The sequence below is a fragment of the Vulpes lagopus genome, chromosome X, assembly GCF_018345385.1.
Source record: "Vulpes lagopus strain Blue_001 chromosome X, ASM1834538v1, whole genome shotgun sequence".
NCBI lineage: Eukaryota > Metazoa > Chordata > Mammalia > Carnivora > Canidae > Vulpes > Vulpes lagopus.
Window position 1 is genome coordinate 108027028 of NC_054848.1, and position 18991 is coordinate 108046018.

The window sequence follows — 18991 nt, forward strand, 5'->3', positions numbered from 1 at the left end:
GAATAGAGAATCCAGAAGTAGACCCTCAACTCTATGGTCAACTAATATTTTACAAAGCAGGAAAGACTATCCACTGGAAAAAAAGACAGTTTCTTCAATAAACGGTGCTGGGAAAACTGGACAGCCACATGCAGAAGAGTGAAACTAGACCATTCTCTTACACCATACACAAAGACAAACTCAAAATGGATGAAAGATCTAAATGTGAGACAAGAATCCATCAAAATCCTAGAGGAGAACACAGGCAACACCCTTTTTGAACTCAGCCATAGTAACTTCTTGCAAGATACATCCATGAAGGCAAGGGAAACAAAAGAAAAATGAATTATTGAGACTTCATCAAGATAAAAAGCTTCTGCACAGCAAAAGAAACAGTCAACAAAACTAAAAGACAACCTACAGAATGGGAGAAGATATTTACAAATGACCTATCAGATAAAGGGCTCTTACCCAAGATCTATAAAGAATTTATTAAACTCAATAGCAAAGACACAAACAATCCAATCATGAAATGGGCAAAAGCCATGAACAGAAATTTCACCAAAGAAGACATAGACATGGCCAACAAGCACATGAGAAAATGCTCCGCATCACTTGCCATCAGGGAAATGCAAATCAAAACCACAATGAGATACCACCTGACCCTAGTGAGAATGGTGAAAATTAACAAGACAGGAAACAACAAATATTGGAGAGGATGTGGAGAAAGGGGAAGGCTCTTTCACTGTTGGTGGGAATGTGAACTGGAAGAGCCACTCTGGAAAACTGTGTGGAGGTTCCTCAAAGAGGTAAAAATAGACCTGCCCTACGACCTAGCAATTGCACTGCTGGGGATTTACCCCAAAGATACAGATGCAGTGAAATGTCAGAACACCTGCACCCCAATGTTTATAGCAGCAATGTCCACAATAGCCAAACTGTGGAAGGAGCCTCGGTGTCCATCAAAAGATGAATGGATAAAGATGATGTGGTTTATGTATACAATGGAATATTACTCAGCCATTAGAAATGACAATGGTATATTTTCATTTCTTCCTTTCTTAGTGTTATTATTGATACACACACATACACATTACATCTATATACAGTAAAAACCATCAATACAATGTTGTCATTTTTGTTTTAAACAATTAGATGTCTGTTAAAGAGATTAAAAGGAGAACATTGTTTTTTATTTACCTGTGTATTTACCATTTCTGGGAGTTGCTATCTGGTGTCATTTCTTTTCAAATGGAAGAAATTTCTTTAACATTCCATGTAGTATAGGTCCTCTGGTAATGAGCTCACTCAGTTTTTGTCTGAAAATGTCTTCCCCTTTGAAGGATCACTTTCTGGATCTAGAATTCTTCGTTGGTAGTTTTTCTTTTTTTCTCTCTGGCACTTTGCATGTGTTGTTCTAATGGCTTCTGTGATTTCGCAGAAGTAAAGTGGTAATCCTGTATCTGTATTCCTGTCTGAAACATGTTTGCTGTGGACTGAATGTGTGCCCCGCCCCCTGTTCAATGTTGAAGCTCTAATCTCCAATGTGATAATATTAGGAGTTGAGGCCTTTGGGAAGCAATTAGGTTTAGATGAGGTAATGAAGGTAGGGCCCCCATGATGGGATTAGTGCCCTTATAAGAAGACTAGGGCCCTTTATCTCACTGTCATGTGAAGATACAGCAGGAAGGTAGCTGTCTGCAAACCAGGAAGAAGGCCCTCATCAGACATTAATCATCTGGCACCCTGATCTTGGACTTCTCACCTTCCAGAACTGTGAAAAATAAATGTCTCTTGTTTAAGCCCCCCCAGTCTATGGTATTTTGTTATAGCAACCAAAGCTAAGCCAGTAATGTCTCTTTTTTCCCCTTCATTGCTTTCAAGATTTTCTTCCTGTCTTTGGCTATCAGCTGGTTGACCCATGATGTGTTCAGAAGTGGTTTTTCTCTGTATTTTTTCTGCTTGGAGTTTGTTGGATTTCTTGGTTCTGTAAATTATATTTTGCCCCAAATTTGGGGAGTTTTTGGGGCATTGTTTCCTTAAGTATTTTTTAATTCTTCTTTTTCCATCTTTTTTCTGGTATTACAATTATACTTTTGTTGGGCTGCTTCAGGTTGCCCACAGTTTTCTGAGGTTCTATTTATTATTATTCAATCTTTTTTTTCTTCCCTGTTTTTGGACTGAGTGATTTGTTTTTAAGTTCATGAATTCTTCTGACAGCTCTGATCTGATATTGAGCTCATCTAGTAAGTTATTTTAGCTCTAGGGTTCTCTTTTTAAAATTTTCCATGTTTCTGTTGAGATTCCTTATCTATGTATTCACTAATATCTATTTTTCTACAATTTTTGAACGTATTTTTAAAAAGCCTTTGAACACTTACGTTATCAGCTTCGGAATCTTTGATAAATTCAGTATCTGGATTCACTTAGACTCAGTTTCTACTGGCTTTTTTTTTCCCCTTAGGATGAGTGACATTTTCTTGTGTCTTGGCATGCCTAGGGATTTCTGGTTGAAAACTGGATATCATAGATAATATATTATAGTGACTGTCTCATATTCTTCTGAAGATTATTATTTTTCTAGTATACAATTAATATGCTTGCCTAAACCTTATACTGAATTATTTTAATGTAATGTAATACATTAGGGAATCAGATTAAATTACAGACATGTAATCAGATTTCAAGAGCATAGGGAAACAGATCAGAAAGATGGCATGGTAGAGCCAGCTCACCAAGACAAAAATAAGAGGCCAAAAACATGTGGTAAAAGCCAGCTGTGGCAGAGTGCTCTTTATGAGTTCTGATTTCCAGACTGGGGTCAGAACTATAGAGGCAGACATCCAGGAGGCAGTGAGGAGTAAGTTTGTGGATCTTCAGAAACGTGGGCTAACCTGGTGGGATCTCCTTTCTTTGCCCACCCTATGCTGCAAGTTACCCTTGGTAGCTGCTTCCTTTAAGGTTCTTGGCACCAGCCTTTTGGATCTCAACACAGATCAGTCATTTGCATTTCCTTACTTCAGTGAACCCTGGGTCCAGAGATAGGGGTTCTTTTAGAACTTACATTGATGTTCATATGAAACGTTGCTAGATGACCTAATAGTTTCACATGCAGAATATAGCCATGTTCAACAGCTTTCACTGAGTAATACTGATAGCTACTATGAAGTGCTGGGTATTGTTTGAGGCGCTCTCTTGTGTCCCTCTGGCTGCTGAAAACAGCACATCCATCCCTTCTACTGAAAGGACAAGTGAATGCCATAAATCTTGAAGCATGGATCTCAGATACACATCAGGCACAACTGCATACACAACACAGAGACACAGCAGGGACTTTGATGTACACAATTGTGATATTGTGATTTATAAGAAATTTATAAGAAATAAGAAATATATATTTGGTCTTTGACCTATTCCTGGCACAGAGCTCTAGAAACACTTGGGATTTCCTGTGTTAAGAGCAATAAAGGTGTTTTTTGTTATGATCATGGGGTGACTTTTGGAAAGCCCTGAGGGAACCTCAGGTTGGGGGTTGATAACTGGGGGAACCTCAGGTTGATGGCTGTTTGTACTATTCTTCCAACTTTCCTGTACGTTTGAAATTATCTCAAAATAACAATTTATGGAGAAAAAAAGCGGGATGCACATTTCAAAATATTACACCAAAGAGTAGATTGCTGGGATGCCTGGGTGGCTCAGTGTTGAGCATCTGTCTTTGGCTCAGGGCATGATCCCGGGGTGGGATCGAGTCCCACATAGGGCTCCTGCAGGGAGACTGCTTCTCCCTCTACCTGTGTCTCTGCTTCTCTCTCTCTCTCTCTGTCTCTCATGAATAAATAAATAAAATCTTTAAAAAAAAAAAGTACAGACCAGAACCTGGACTTGTGACTGGCCTCTGAATTGAGGGAGCAGGGCAGTCTTGTAGGACTCAGTTCTTTATCTGTGGAATCTGATGTTAGCTCTGGGCAGACAGTGTCAGAATGGAGTTGAATTATAGGACACCCAGCTGGTATCAGAGAATTGCTTGTTGATGTGGGGAGAAGCCTACCCCCTCCCACATGTCGGAGTTAGTTCTAGAACACTAAAGAACTATATTAACAAATTGTGAATATACATACAACCAGTCAGCAATAGACTGTTTTCCTAATATGTGGTTGAGACAGTGTGTAGTTTTAGCTTTAAGATCCCTATCCCTTTGCCATCCCTCTATTCTAAATCCACAAAATGTGACCTTTGCGCAAAATTGATTTTTTGCTTAACAGTAAACACTTTCACTCTGTACCCAGGCTTTGGCCCTGCAGTTTTTATTTCTCTTTGACATATTCTAACTTCTTTCTAAATCATAACTCATTTCATCTTCACAGCAGCCCTATGAGATAGGTACATAGTACAATTATTATCCCAGATGAGGAAATCAAGACACAGAGAATTTCAATTACTTGCCTAAGTGACAGATCTGGGATTTCAAATGCAGGTATCCTGATCCAGAGTCTGGTGCTTCACCACAACGCCATACTCTCATCACTACTGAGGAATTCAAGCAAATCCACTGAAGAACCCTGAGGACATGCCACCGACAAGGTAAATTGCACTATTGTATCCATACTTTCAAACTCTTATGAAAATATAACATTAGGGATGCCTGGGTGGATCAGCGGTTGAACATCTGCCTTTGGCTCAGGTCATGATCCTGGCGTCCTGGGGTCGAGTTCTGCATCAGGTTTCCCACAGGGATCCTGTTTCTCCCCCTATATCTCTGCCTCTCTCTGTGTCTCTCATGAATAAATAAATAAAATATTTTAAGAAAAGAAAATATAAACATTAAATCAATTCTTATGATTAGAAGAGTACCATGTTTCTCTCTTTTGCTTTTCATTCAAGGTTATTTTGGAAGCCATGGAGTAGGATGGCTTCTGCTTCAGCTTAAGGAAAAACTACCTGGCTCTCTTTGTGCCATAACTTCTACCACAAAAACCTTTTTTTCCTCCATTCTCTCTGGCAGAACCACTCTCCCTCAAATTTATGAGTAGTTCTGACAGTAGCTACTGTAGTCTGGGACCAGAGGAATTGACTTAGAATTGAGTTGTGGGTTGTTTTTGTTGTATATTCACATTATTTGAAGGGAGACAACTGTCCTGCAGAAGTTTGAGATTTTTGTGACCCTTGGGTGGTACAAAAGGATTAGGAGGATGGGAAGAGTTGTCAAAGGAGTGGGGGCCTGGAGAGAATAATTAAGTTAGGTCCTGAAGCTGCTTAGGGATTTACTGAATTGTAAGACTGAGGCGAGAGAGAGATTCTTCTGGTTACTGGGCAGAGGAGGGTCTAATTCAGGGAATTCCTACAGGCATAGTCCAGGGGACACTGGTAACTTGGAATTCACAAAACTTTAAGGAGACCAGTGTCAACTTGAAGGCAATGGTGTGTATGAGCCCAGAATAAACAAAACCTCTGCCTTTTCAAGCATTTAAAAAAAGATTTTATTTATTTATTCATGAGAGACACACAGAGAGAGGCAAAGACACAGGCAGAAAGAGAAGCAGGCTCCCTGATGGAGCCCGATGCAGTATTCATCCCCGGGACTCCAGGATCATGACCTGAGCCAAAGGCAGATGATAAACCACTGAGCCACGCAGGTACCCCCTTTTCAGCATTTTTGTGTCAGAGGAAACTAAAACTAGCACACCCTCGAGGTGGAATAGTATAAATGAGCAATAAAGACAAGCAATCTTTAGGGCCAGAGGATGGGCTGCAGAGTATAAGGATGGTGAAGCAGATGATCTGAAATGGACCGAGGAGCAGTTTTACCCTAGATTGCACTGGAGTGGAAGAAAAATAGTGAAGGCCCATAAACTGACTGTGGGTATGTTCTATCATGTGGGGCAAGGAAACTACTGGAGAAGTGAAATCCAAGGGCTGAGCTTTAGAGGCAGAATGTTTCCCTGTCCTCTTAATGATGGCAGTACAATGGCACTCAGAAACTGAGGATAAAGGTGGAGGGCTATCTTTAGATTCTATCCTGGGTATAGGTCCTATCACATCTCTCCTCTATCTCATTTGAGAATTTTTATTGCTGCCTGTCTTATTCAAATGGCTACCTCATGACTATTTGTCCTGTTTGCTCCCTATCCCCCTTTTCAACCCTGGCAATTTACCTGGATCTTCTTCACTGGTCAGTTATACTATTCAGCATTTGATTCCTGATTTAAAAAAAAATAAGACCTGATGTTTGAATATGCCTTATATTTTTCACTCTGAGTTTCTCAGACAACTTGTGGCCTAGGATATCAGTCATGATGTCAGTGGAAATAGCGTGCTAGATTGGAATAATTGAGGAGAGTTTAATGGTGGGACTATTGATACAGGTGTGGCCACAAGGTTCAAAGGAAACCAACAAAGGATGTTGGATACTCTTTGATGGTCACCATTAGCACTCCTAGGCCCCTAGACTTGAAGGAGCAAGTCCAGAGAGTGGAGAGATGACTACTTAGAGAGACCCATCAGACTTGGGTAGAAGACCCCCATTCTAGACAAAAGGATGCAGCCAACCCTGGCTAAGCTAGCAGAGAGGAAGTGAGGGAGAATCAAAGCCCTGACTTTATCCTCTTGATGGTATCTGACCTCTTGCCAGTGCCTCCATTGAATGAACCCAACTCGAACCCTGAAATCAAGGAAGTCCATTGATGTAGCCTATACAAGTTAGCTTCCTAGGCACAGAGTAAAGAAGCAGGATGAAAGTATCTGGAGGGGCAAATGTAAGCTTAATTAGCACATCTAGCTTGGCACTATAGTATTAGCTCTATTTTATCATTTCACATGAGTAAATGGAGACTCAGATTAAGTGACTTATCAGAAGGATCTCTATTAAACCCAAAGATCTGGCTCCTCTTATGAAAGTATTTCCCATAATTTTTCAAAAAGTCTGTCTGTTATCTCTTTTTAGCCAAGGGAGAACCTTAGGCACTCTGACGTCAACACTGATTGATAAAATTTGCAGACTGACTGAATACGCTGAGACCCTACATAGAGAAAATAAGTAATGTGTACTAACCTTTCATCAAAGAACTAGATGAAATACTAATCTGTTTTTAAAATCAGTTGTGGGGTGCCTGGGTAGCTCAGTAGTTAAGCGTCTGCCTTCAGCTGAGGGTGTGATCCTGGAGTCCTGGGATCAAGTCCCATCTCAGGCTCCCTGCATGAAGCCTGCTTCTCCCTCTGCCTATGTCTCTGCCTCTCTCTCTCTGTGTCTCTCATGAATAAATAGATAAGATCTTTTTAAAAAAGAAACATTAAAAAATAAAATCAGTTGTGCAACACACATTATTGGCTGTTATGCCAGCAGTAATACTTTTATTCACAATGTCAGAATTACAAAGCAAGATTTTATTTGTGATTTAACTGGTAACTGGACAATTCAAATACATGGTACCCTTGAAAAAATACTTTCCTAATGTTTCTGCTTGCCATAAATCAGTATTGTCTCTTCCCACAGGGCTCACTTAATGACACTGTGGGGAAAAAAGCATTCTGTTTTCTGAATTAATATGTACTACATTCTAAGCCAGAATATATACCATTCCATTGTTATAAAATCATTTGCTTTCCTATTCCAGAAATATCATTAAAGGCAACATTGGTCCTATTCCAGCTAATTATAAAATCTGAGTATCTATTCATTTCATTGATGATATCTAGAAATAGATTTTAGAAAATTCAGGAAGCCCTTTGGTACCATTCCTTGGAGGGATGGTGTAATAGAAATAATCATTCAAAATGAAAACAACCATGATCAAAGTTTTGCTTCTTTAATATTGAAAAGACAGCATGTTCCAATACTTTGAGCAATCTGGTTTAGAGAATTCAAGTCTCTTTCTCAGATCCCAGAGGTACTTTCCCTAAATTGGAGTTCCTCACATACAAACTGTTCATGTTGGGATTTCAAGGGTGGTTTCAACATATGCATTCTACAGACAGGATTCAAACTCATTTGCAGGTATTATATATGTAAAGAACTATCATAGTGTCCTTCCTAGACAGAGATGATATTGCCAACCTAAAGTCACTCAGGTATATTCTTAGAGGTGTGCTCTCAAAATCAGGGTAGGTTTCTACTATGTAACCCACATATTCTTTCTTTGCTCTTCTTGTGATCAATGGGTATAGAGCCAGGTGGTTCAAATGAAGATTGAATGTCTGTCTGACCTTAGACTCAATGATCTGCTCTAACCGAGCTAACTACTTGATCAAGAATAACCTGTCTCTGAAGAATTTCCAATAGGTTTTGGAATACAGGGTAGAAGAAGATATAGGAATGGCTTAATGTCTCATTTGGATGGTAAATTTCTGAAATGTGAGTTTGCATTTAGGGAAGAGGGCCACTTAGAACTGTAGCCCAGGAAAAAGAAAATAAATTCCTAAATGTACTCCAGCCACACACTTGATATTTGCACTGGGATTTAGAGCTCAAATCCCAGGTAGTAATGAGTCATTACTTTGTTTTTCTTTTTTTGGCTTGCATCTGGATATCTCTCAGGGATCTTATGGAGAGAAAGAGTGGCTAGGCTAGAGTTTATGCAGTTCACTGGGTATTCTGACTGTATACTTTCTTAATAAGTATCCCAATGTTAAAATAACACTCTCTAATAGGAGCCTATATCATAGTCAAGGACTGGGGATGGCAAAACTGACTTAGCTTGAGGTCCTTCCTTGTTATTGGTGTTTTGTTTCTGTCCCCTATTAATTTTCTCCTTCAGTTTCTACAGATCTTTTGGTTCTAGATTCCCTGGATTTCAGATTTCCAATCCTTCTCTACCTTTGAGAGTCTTCATTTTGCTGGTTCTTATGTATATACCTGGATTTTGCCCCTTGCTTTGTCCTGACCTTTTTTTTTTTTTGATGTTATTTATTTATTTATGCATGAAAAACACACACACACAGAGAGAGGCAGGCTCCATGCAGGGAGCCTGATGTGGGACTCAATCCCAGGACTCCAGGATCACACCCTGGGCCAAAGGCAAGCGCTAAACCGCTGAGCCACCCGGGGATCCCCCTGTCCTGACCTTTATTCTTTGTCCTGACTGTGGCTTTTCTACTCAGATGTGACTTACAGCCTTATTCTTGCCTTCACTATCTGAATTCATCATAACTCTGAATTGACTAGCAGCTTTCAAACCTATGACTTTGCTTAGCCTGTGATTCTCTGGCCAAGCTCAGTGACCAATCCATTCCTGTATCTTCTTTTACCTGGGTTTTTAGTTTGATCCCATCTCTTGTGGTCATTACTCCTCGTACAGATGTCCAAAACTTGTTGGAACTTCCTCAGAGAGACATTATACTGGATCAAGCAGTTAGTGTCTCAGCTGGGTTTATGTTTATTCATCTTCATAAGATATTATACAGTAGAAGAACAGACCCAATCATTGCCCAGGAATCTGATCAATCATATCATTATTGCTCTTCTTTGGAGGGGAGTGGGATAATGGTGGGTGAAAGGAAAAGAGGTTGGATTTGAATTCATTTCTTTAGAAGTTGACAGTTCACATGGTACAATGATGGAAAGAATGGAATCTGGTCATGTAAAATTTGAGTATTCCTCTGTGTAGTGGCCATATGACTTAGGAAAAGTCACTTAAACTCCCAGAGCTTCAATTTATTTCTCTATAATATGCCAACTATTTTAGAAGGATGATGCGAATATCAAATGAGATTACATATTTATATATGTACATATAATACACACACATACATGCATATATTTGCAAACGTTTAAGTGCCACAACAAGCTTATTCAGAGAAATTTCTTTCTCTTTGCCTGGCTAGAGAAGAAATAATATTGGGAAATTAGTCATTTCACTTCATAAAACTCAAACATATTTTAGGGTAAAACACGATATTGAAGGAACTCTTCAGCCTCTCTTCAAGATGGGATAAAAGGGATTGGATTTACCCTCTGGCCTGAAACGACTTTAAAACCAGACAAAATATATGAAACAATCAATGGTTTTCAAGACACTGTATAACAGACAATGAAGGACACTGATCCCTGTGTCCTAGGAAACAAATAAAGTGAGCCCTACAATTGCCCCAGCTTACTACCTGAAGAGAATTTCCAGGCAGTAACATAGGAAGTAGGGAGGTTGGGTGGATAGGGGGAGTGTCTAGTCTCACCTAGGGCTCAAATACTATTTCCACCTGCCAGACTGAAAAACTTCATAATTCATGGGACATTTGGTGGAGTACTCAAGGATTATACCTCAGTAGTCATGCAAAATTAGCCTTAGATTAAACACTGCTCTGGTACTGCCTAATAAGTATTAAGAGCATGATCTTAAAGGATAAATTATTTCCAACCAGTCTAAATACATCTCAGATAAAAACTCAAAAATGTTTATGAGAAAACAAAAATATTTGTTAAAAGTTAAAATTCACAATGTTCAGCATCCAAACAAAAATTAACAGGCAACTGATGAATGGGTACATAAAATGTGCTGTATCAATACAATGGAATATTATTTGGCAGTAACAAGAAATGAAATACTGATGCATGCTATAATATGGATGAATCTTGAAAACATGGTAAGTAAAAAAAGCCAGTCACGATGGACCACATATTATATGAACGATCCAGAATACGCAAACATAGAGACAGAGAGTAGACAAATGGTTGCCTTGGTCTGATGGGAAATGGGGTGGGGGAGATAGGACAGGGGTGCTGGCTAAGGAGTGCAGGATTTCTGTTTGAGATGTTGAAAATATTCTAAAAGCAATGTATGGTGATGCATATGGTAATGCATAACTCTGCAGATATACTAAAAAACATGGAAGTTTATGCAGATAGTCCCCAACTTATGATGGTTTGACTAATGATCTTTTGACTTTATGACAGTATGAGAGCTGTACACATTAAATAGAAACTAAACTTTTGAAATTTGAATTGGGATCTTTTCCCAGGCTAGTGATATGTGGTCCAACCCTGTCACTATTGGGCAGTAGCAATGATATTCTTTCCCCTCCTTGCTCCCAGGACTGCAGATTTTATCCAGGTAGTGAGTTATGGCAGGGCTCACGTTGTTTGTTTCCTGTTTCTCAGGGATTACTGTTCTTTGGTGCCTGAGGTTTGGTGTCTTGAAAACCATCGTTTCATATTTTTTTCCTTTTTTAAAATTTTTCATTGTGGTAAAAATACACATAACATAAAATTTACCATCATAACCATTTTTTAAAAAAAGTTTTTATTTATTTATTCATAAGAGATACAGAGAGAGAGAGAGAGAGAGAGAGAGAGAGAGAGAGACAGGCAGAGACACAAGCGGAGGGAGAAGCAAGCTCCATGCAGGGAGCCTGATGTGGGACTCCGTCCTGGGACCCCAGGATCATGCCCTGGGCCGAAGATTTGCCCCAAACCACTGAGCCACCCAGGCGTCCCCATCATAACCATTTTTAAGTGTACAGTTCAGTTGTGTTAAATTATGTTCACAGTGTGCTGGGGTACATCTCCAGAACTCTTTTCATCTTGCTAACCTGAAATTTTATGCTCATTCAACAACTTTCCATTTCCTCCTCCCCTCTTTCTGTCTTTATGAATTTGACTACTCTTAGCACCTTATGTAGTTATATTTCATGGTATGAAATTGTTTAACCATTCACCATTTTGAGAACATCCAGGCTGTTTCTAGAATGAGGCTGCTAGGAACAATTGTGTATAGATTTTTGTGTGGATCTAGTTTTTATTTCTCATGGGAATTCCCAAAAATATAATTTTTAGGTAATATGATGGCCCATAACACATGTTCACTTTCATTTTATTTCATTTTTAGAGTCATGGGAGGGGCAGAGGGAGAGAGTGTGGGGGAGAGAATCTTAAGCAGGCTCCCTGCCCAGCATGGAGCCCGACTTGGAGTTTGATCTCACTACCCTGAGATCATCACCTGAATTGAAATCAAGAGTCAGATGCTTATCTGACTGAGCCACCCAGGTGCTCCTCACATGTTCTATTTTATAAGAAACTGCCAGAATTCTTCCAGAGTGGTTTTATTATTTTACATTCCTACCAACAATGGATGAGTGATTTAGTTTCTCTGTATTCTCACCAACATTAGTTGTTGTCAATGTATTATATTTCAGTCATTCTGATAGATGTATTGTGATATCTCATTGTGATCTGAATTTGCATTTCCTTAATGGCTAATGCTGTTGAACATCTTTTTAAATGCTTATTTGTCACCTGTATATCAGCTTTGGTGAAATGTTTGCGTGTTTTGTCTATTTTCTATTTTGATTTTTTAATGGACTATTGAGAGTTCCTTATGTATCCTAAATACTAGTCCCTTGTGCAGATATGTTGTTTGAAAATATTCTCTCCCAGGTGGTAGTTTATCTTTCATCCTTTGTCAACAGGGTCATTTGCAGAGCAAGCTTTTAAAATTTTGATGATGCCCAATTAATAAAGCTTTTTCTCTTATGAGATATGCTTTTGGGCTCCATTTTATTGCATACTTACTAGTGGGCAAGCATGGCACTCTACACTTTACTTATACAATATTTAGCAAATCTTCACAATAATCTCGTAAGCTAAGTGCTATCCTTTCTATTTTTATAGATGAGAACAAGCTTTGGCTCAGAAAAGTCTTTTCCAGCTTTACCATCCAGTAACAGATGAAGTTGAGGTTCAAACCTAGGCTCTGTAGGATAACCAGACTTTGGAAACTTATCTTTAGGGAAGATTCAAAGAGAAACAGTCTTGGTATGCATATATGTAAAGACCTATCTCTGTGAAATTGAATCAATGACTTTTGGAGATGGAAGTAGTTTAGAAATAGTCTAGGTTTGGCTACAGAATACATCTTACTCTATTTTTGAGGGAAACCCAATATAGCCTCTTCTGCCACAGATTCAGAATTTGGCCATTTAAAGAAAATAAGATTACGTTTTGGGCATTGGTTAAGAAAACAGTCGTCCTTTATTGGAAAGAACTCGCATTTAGTAAATGTTTTCTATGTACCAGACACTGTTCTTAGCACATTAATATACATCATGTCATCCAATATACAGATAAGGTAACTGAGGCTTAGTGGTATAGACATGCAGCTCATAAGTAACAGAACCAGAATTGAAACTCACTTCTGTCTGACTCCAAAACCCATGCCTGTTGTATACTACCTACCTAACAAATAAGCAGTCCAAGGGTGGGCATAAATTAGAAGGAAATTTATTTTCTATATTTTTTCCTCAGCATCTTAAAAATTGTTTAATTCAATAATGCTACTGCACAAAAATCTCATGTTGCTGGGTGGGGTTGGTAGGGAGGATTAAAGGTATTACAAGAGATGTCTTCTTCCAGAAGAGCCTATAACCTTGCTGGGGAGAAAAGACACCACTAGAGCACGGTATTCAATATCTATCTTAATTCTCACCTGTGTGAGACACTAATGGGGGAGACCATTAGGACAAAGTCCTTAGGACCTATAAAGCAATGTTCTTGAAGTTACTGGAGAATCTTCAGATAGGTTGTCAAGGAAGAAGGGACAGTTCTTTAAGGTTGGACCTACGTTTCCTTCATCTCTTCCCATCCTTAATACGGTGCCCCTCATATAACATGCCCTCCATCCGTGTCAAGTATAATGGAGTAAGGACAGACTAGGAGGGGAAAAAGCACAAGTATGGAGTTGGGGATATAAAAAGAGGTGTGGTATCAGGAGCAGAGACTTACTGGCTTGTAGTAGAGGATTTAGGTTATTCAATGATAGCTTATATGTTTGGATAGGTTGGGCAAGGACCTTTAATGCCAGTAGGAAGATAGCACTCTTCACTGCAAGCAACAGAAGTAGATTGTGGCTAACTTGAGCTATATAAACACACACACAAACACATACATACATGCACATATGCACATATACACACATACATTAGAAGAGTATATCATAACTTCCAGACCTGAAGGGAATGCACAACAACCAGGCCTTGGCAAAGACAAAAACTGTGACAGCTCCAAGACTGTCCAAGAACTAAAATACAGACTGTTCAGCATTCTGCTCTTAGGATGAACTAGATCCCAGTACTCTCAATCCTTTGGGTCAAGAGTCACATTCCATGGAAAGTCTGATTGGCTTGGCCTAGGTTACATAACTGGCCTTTGGCCAGAGAAAGGTAGGACAGCATCCACTGGGGGAGGAGTTGTTTTCCAAAGGAAAATCATGATGCTGTTACTAACAATGGGGGCATGGTTGCTATGCAACTAGACACATCAGATGTACATTGTACCACTGAAGGTGGAACTAAGAACAATTTTCTCTAAGAGTGCAATATGGATAAGAGGGAGCAGAGAAACAAATTAAGAAGGTAATTTGGAATAGCCTATATAGGGTTGGTGACAGTGGGAAAAGGAAAGTATCCACTGATTTGACAGGAGAAAAGCGACTAGCAAAGTCACTGGACAAAGAGAAGTGGAAAAGCAAAATATCAAAGAAACTATCTCTGGTCAGGGAGAATGCAATTGGGGGGGGGTGATCTTAACCTTCTGGAAGCATTTTTCTATTCTTAACAGTTCAGACAGGTAATAATCTTAACATGTACACCCATCCTCCTCTCTCCCAAACACACACTTAAAAAACTGGTTCTCCATTGCTTTCAGGACCAGGGTCTAAAATCCTTATTATGATATTAATTCTCTCCATGATCTGCTTTCTTCTTCCCTTTCAAGCCAAATCTCTTGTTATGCCATTTTGTGCTCTAGCTGTTTTGTTCCTCACCTCTGTAAGTTTTTATAGTGGCTGTTCTCTGCTTCCCAGTGTCCAGAACCAGGTTAATGTTCTACTCTCCCTAAAAGACTCAACTTAGGTGTCATCCCCTTCAGGAACAATTTTCTGATCATCTGAGTCTAGGTCAATGCCACTCTTATGTGCTCCCATAAGACGCATTCTATTTTGTTGCATCCCAACACCTTGCACATTGCTTGACACATTGTAAGTCCTCAAAACTATGTTGAATGACTGACTCTGAACAAATGAATGGGATTGGGTAGCCTTGCAAAGCAGTTGTCTGAGTATGGTTGGTATTAAAGATAGCTTGTTAAATTTGTCAAATAGAAATAAGAGATCAATAGAAATGGGATGTGAGAGTGATCTTATATCTGTCATGTCTATTGAAAGTTATTTAATCTTGGGGAAAATATGGTCATCTATAGGCTTCTTGACATTTTTTAGCTAGTCACTGTACTTTCTGAGCACCAGCTCCAGAGAATAATTTGTTAAACTTCAAAGATAACTTACTGAATTTTGTTATAACAGTAGCCATGATTCTTCATTTTCATTACGCTATGGTTGGTGTGCTTGTCTCCAGTTTTGGTGGCCTCTGTTTAACCATGATGTAGACCACCAAACCACCCTTTCAGGAAAAAAACTGCCAATGGCCAGGAGCTTCTAGGGCTTTCTTGCTTTGTGGCTGAGGGATTTTAATGTGTTCCAGCAACTCCTGAAAAGGCAATGAGTGTAATGAAAACTTCATGTCACATCGTGCCTTTGTACATGTTCAAACACGGACTGCTCCTCTCTCCTCATAATCATAATTAGAGGATTCCTTTTTGAAAAGCATGAAGTGCACATCTAGTTTTTCAGTGCACAGAATGATATTTTAGACTTCCATTTCAAATCTGGCTTCATGACCAGATTATTTTTGACAACTCCATGATTTTTTTTAAAGGGCCTACAAAACAAAAACAAGGTGATCGGCTCACTTTTCGGCTATTAAATGTGCTTTATCTATTCTAGTCTGTTGCTGTGGAGATAGATACAACACAGGAGCCTTGGCAGTATGACAAGCAATTAAGACACCAAGATGTTTAGCCATGTATGAGTATTTTCTCACAGCGAGACCTCAAAGCTTAGCCTGCCACTGACATTGTTAGTCATTGAATCAATTACACAAGATGAGGTTGACAGGTGTAATTATATATTTCTATGGTGATTATGTATGGCCTGCCATAGAGACCAACAAGCCTGTTACTTTGCACTCATTTAAGCAGTCACTTGTCTAGCAAAGTATTTGGAGTTGGAGAGCCTCCTTGGAGAGAAGGGAATCCAAAACAAAGTAAAAGTCTGTTGCCAGTTCTAACCAGTGCCACTGGGTTGAGGAACATTGGCACTGTCATTGGAATGATGTCTAGCTGCCAGGTGATTACTCCCTCACATGGATTAGAAACTATGTGTGGTTATATGAGACTGGAGTGAAGACAACAATGGATAGTAAAAGTGCCAGATGTTTGACTAAAATCAAACCCAGGTTAGTAATATGTTTAGTAATGGAGTAAAATCCTTTAAAATTCAGACTAGTTTTTGTGTATAAATACAATTTTTGTTCTGTTTTCCTTTCTTTTCATTTGTCTGATTTCCCTCCCTTTCAACTCAGATTCTATGGGGTGAGGTAGGGGGAGCCCAGACAGTATAATTTAAGACATTACTTGCTTTCTACATGCAGTGTCCCTGTTAGAATAGCTTAAATTTGCTTTGGGAGATCATTCCTTTTATATTCCCATTTTCCCCCAAGTGAGATTTTTTTGAGAAGGTGGAATTAAACTAAATCAGTCTCAAAGTATTTCATAGAGAACAAGGGGGTTGATTTAAGAAATGTAATTGTCTTTTTAATCTCCCTCTAGTTTCACCAAGACATCCCTCAAAGGCAGGGTATTTTCGTCATTAGTGAAATCTTAATTAGCATATGTCTAGATCAGTGTTCAGTGCTGATCTGGGTCAAAAACACCTATGATGCATCTGCTTTACCAGAGGGTTAAGTTGAGTTCTGTAAATTAGGTCTGTGCTCCATGTGTGAGCATATTGGGAAATATCCAGCAGAGATCCGCAAATGCGTAGATTGTACTTGTGTTGTCATGTCTGTTCTCAACCTGATTTTACAAATGTAACTGTGCTCTAAAAATTCTCCGAATGTAAAAGGCCTGTAAAAAAAAATAAACAAAAACTTGAAAATACAACAAGCTTAATTAGCCAAAATATACCATTTATTATTGTGCCAAGCTTCACCAGTTTTAAAAATATATATAGTATGCATTCTGAATTAATAAAGCTAAATGTTTAAAAGACATGTATCTCCAGGAGTCCCCCCTCATCTGTGGTTTCACTTTCCATGTTTTCAGTTACCCCTACTGCCAACTGCCATCCAGAAGCAGATGATCGGGAGCCCTGATGCACTGGCAGGTCAATAGTAGCTTAATGTTGTGTCATGATGCCTTTGTCATTCACCTCACTCTATTTCATCATGTAGGCAGTTTATCGGCTCACGTCATCACAAAAAGGGTGAGTCCATACAATACGATATTTGGAGAAGGGGAGACCACATTACATAACTTTTATGACAGCCTATTGTTATATATTTTATTTTTATATTTTATTATTATTGATATCTTATTGGGTTTAATTTGTAAATTAAACTTTATCATAGGTATGTGCGTTCAGGAAAAACATAGTCTATGTAGGGTTTAGTACTATCTGCAGTTTCAGGCATCATCCGCTGGGAGTGTGAAAATGAGCTCCCCATGGATAAGTGGGGACTACTGTACTGAGTATATGTTATTTGTCTAGCCCTGCTGTGGGTCCTGGAAGGAGACAGTAGTGAAACACTGCTTAGGACATGGGTCTCTTGACGGAACAGAGTTTAGATACTTAGAGGGGACAAAGGTGAAACTGGTCAACTTCCTGCTTGCTAAACTGAGGAGGGCAAATTTAGAATTGCTATTGGCTTTTTTTTTTTTTAAAGGAGGAACATAATGCAGCTGGAACAGCCAAAAAGCCAGTTAGAGGAAATGGAGTGAGAGCCAGAGGCTGTTGTTGCTGGTAAGCAAAAGAAAGATGAAGGCATTTTCTTTGAGAGGAACAGCATGAAGCAAGGATTGAAGTCAGCAGTGAAAATGCTGAGTTGAGGGACCAGCAAGGATACTTTCCCGCCTGCACAGGAGGGTCTGTGTTTGTGAGTACAGAGATGAGGTTGCTGAGAATGGGTGGCTGGAGCTGGCAGTACCAGAAACCAGAATCTGAATCTCAGCAGCTGGGAGCCACTGGAGGTACCCAAAAAGAGTGATAGGGACAGAATAAATGTTTTCAGATAATTGCTTGGGTGGCTGTTCAGTGTTTATTCACTGTGTGTGGGTGGCCTGGACGAGTGGTGTCCATAGCACCCAGGAACTTGTTAGAAATGCCAGTTCTGCCAGCCCTACTGAGCCAGAAACTCTGAAGGTGGGGTCCAGAAGCCTTTGGTTTGATAAGCCCTCTAGGTGATTATGATGGACTCCCAAGTTTGAGAACCACTGTATTAAGGGATGTTGAGTAGAAGGCTCTTGCATAATTCAACTCCTAATCAGGTCCTCAGGACCTAGATTAGGGTCTTCTTCTCAGAAGCTAAACAGATCACTGGCTTGAGTGCCAAAAGGCTGTGTCATCTACTGGTTTTCTTATCCATAAGGAATTAGCTGATTGATGGACAAAGACAATGATGTATGCAGAAGCATTTTCACACATATATTACTAAAAATATATGACAGCATGTGGTAGCCAGTGAATAGAATGGTTTGATGACTTTTTAGAGAGACTTTTGAGTGTCTCTGCCTTGCTTGCCAGGTAGCTATTTATCTTGCTCCTATGTTTTCTTTGTCATCTCTATCATTATAATATCCTCCAGGTCTTTTGACAGAGGCTCGTTGTGACTCATCTATATAATACTACTAGAAATTCTTGTCTCTCTGATAACCTGTTGTTAATTTCTCCAATACCATTTTTATGGCTGCCATGTGTTTTGGATTTCCGTAAGGTTAAAAGTCACGTTTATTGCATTTGGGAGTTGGGGATGGAGTTCCCCTGCACATATGACACATAGACTATGTCTGCATGGTGCCAGACCCCCTGGTCAGTCTAGTCAATGGAGAGCTGGAGGTGAGGCTGGAGAGAGAAGCCTCAGAAGCTGGAAGTTCAGCATGGAGAAATTAAAACACTTAAGTCGGTGACTTCCTGTAGTC

The 18991-nt window shown here is 39.4% G+C and overlaps 1 long non-coding RNA gene across 1 annotated transcript; it reads left to right on the forward strand.

Annotated features, from left to right (window-relative positions):
* Positions 1–4258: 4258 nt before the first annotated feature.
* LOC121482276 lies at positions 4259–17813 on the forward strand. Its single transcript, XR_005985586.1, has 3 exons — positions 4259–4560; positions 17120–17279; positions 17740–17813. It is a non-coding gene; the product is annotated as an uncharacterized LOC121482276 (long non-coding RNA).
* The last annotated feature ends 1178 nt before the right edge of the window (positions 17814–18991 follow it).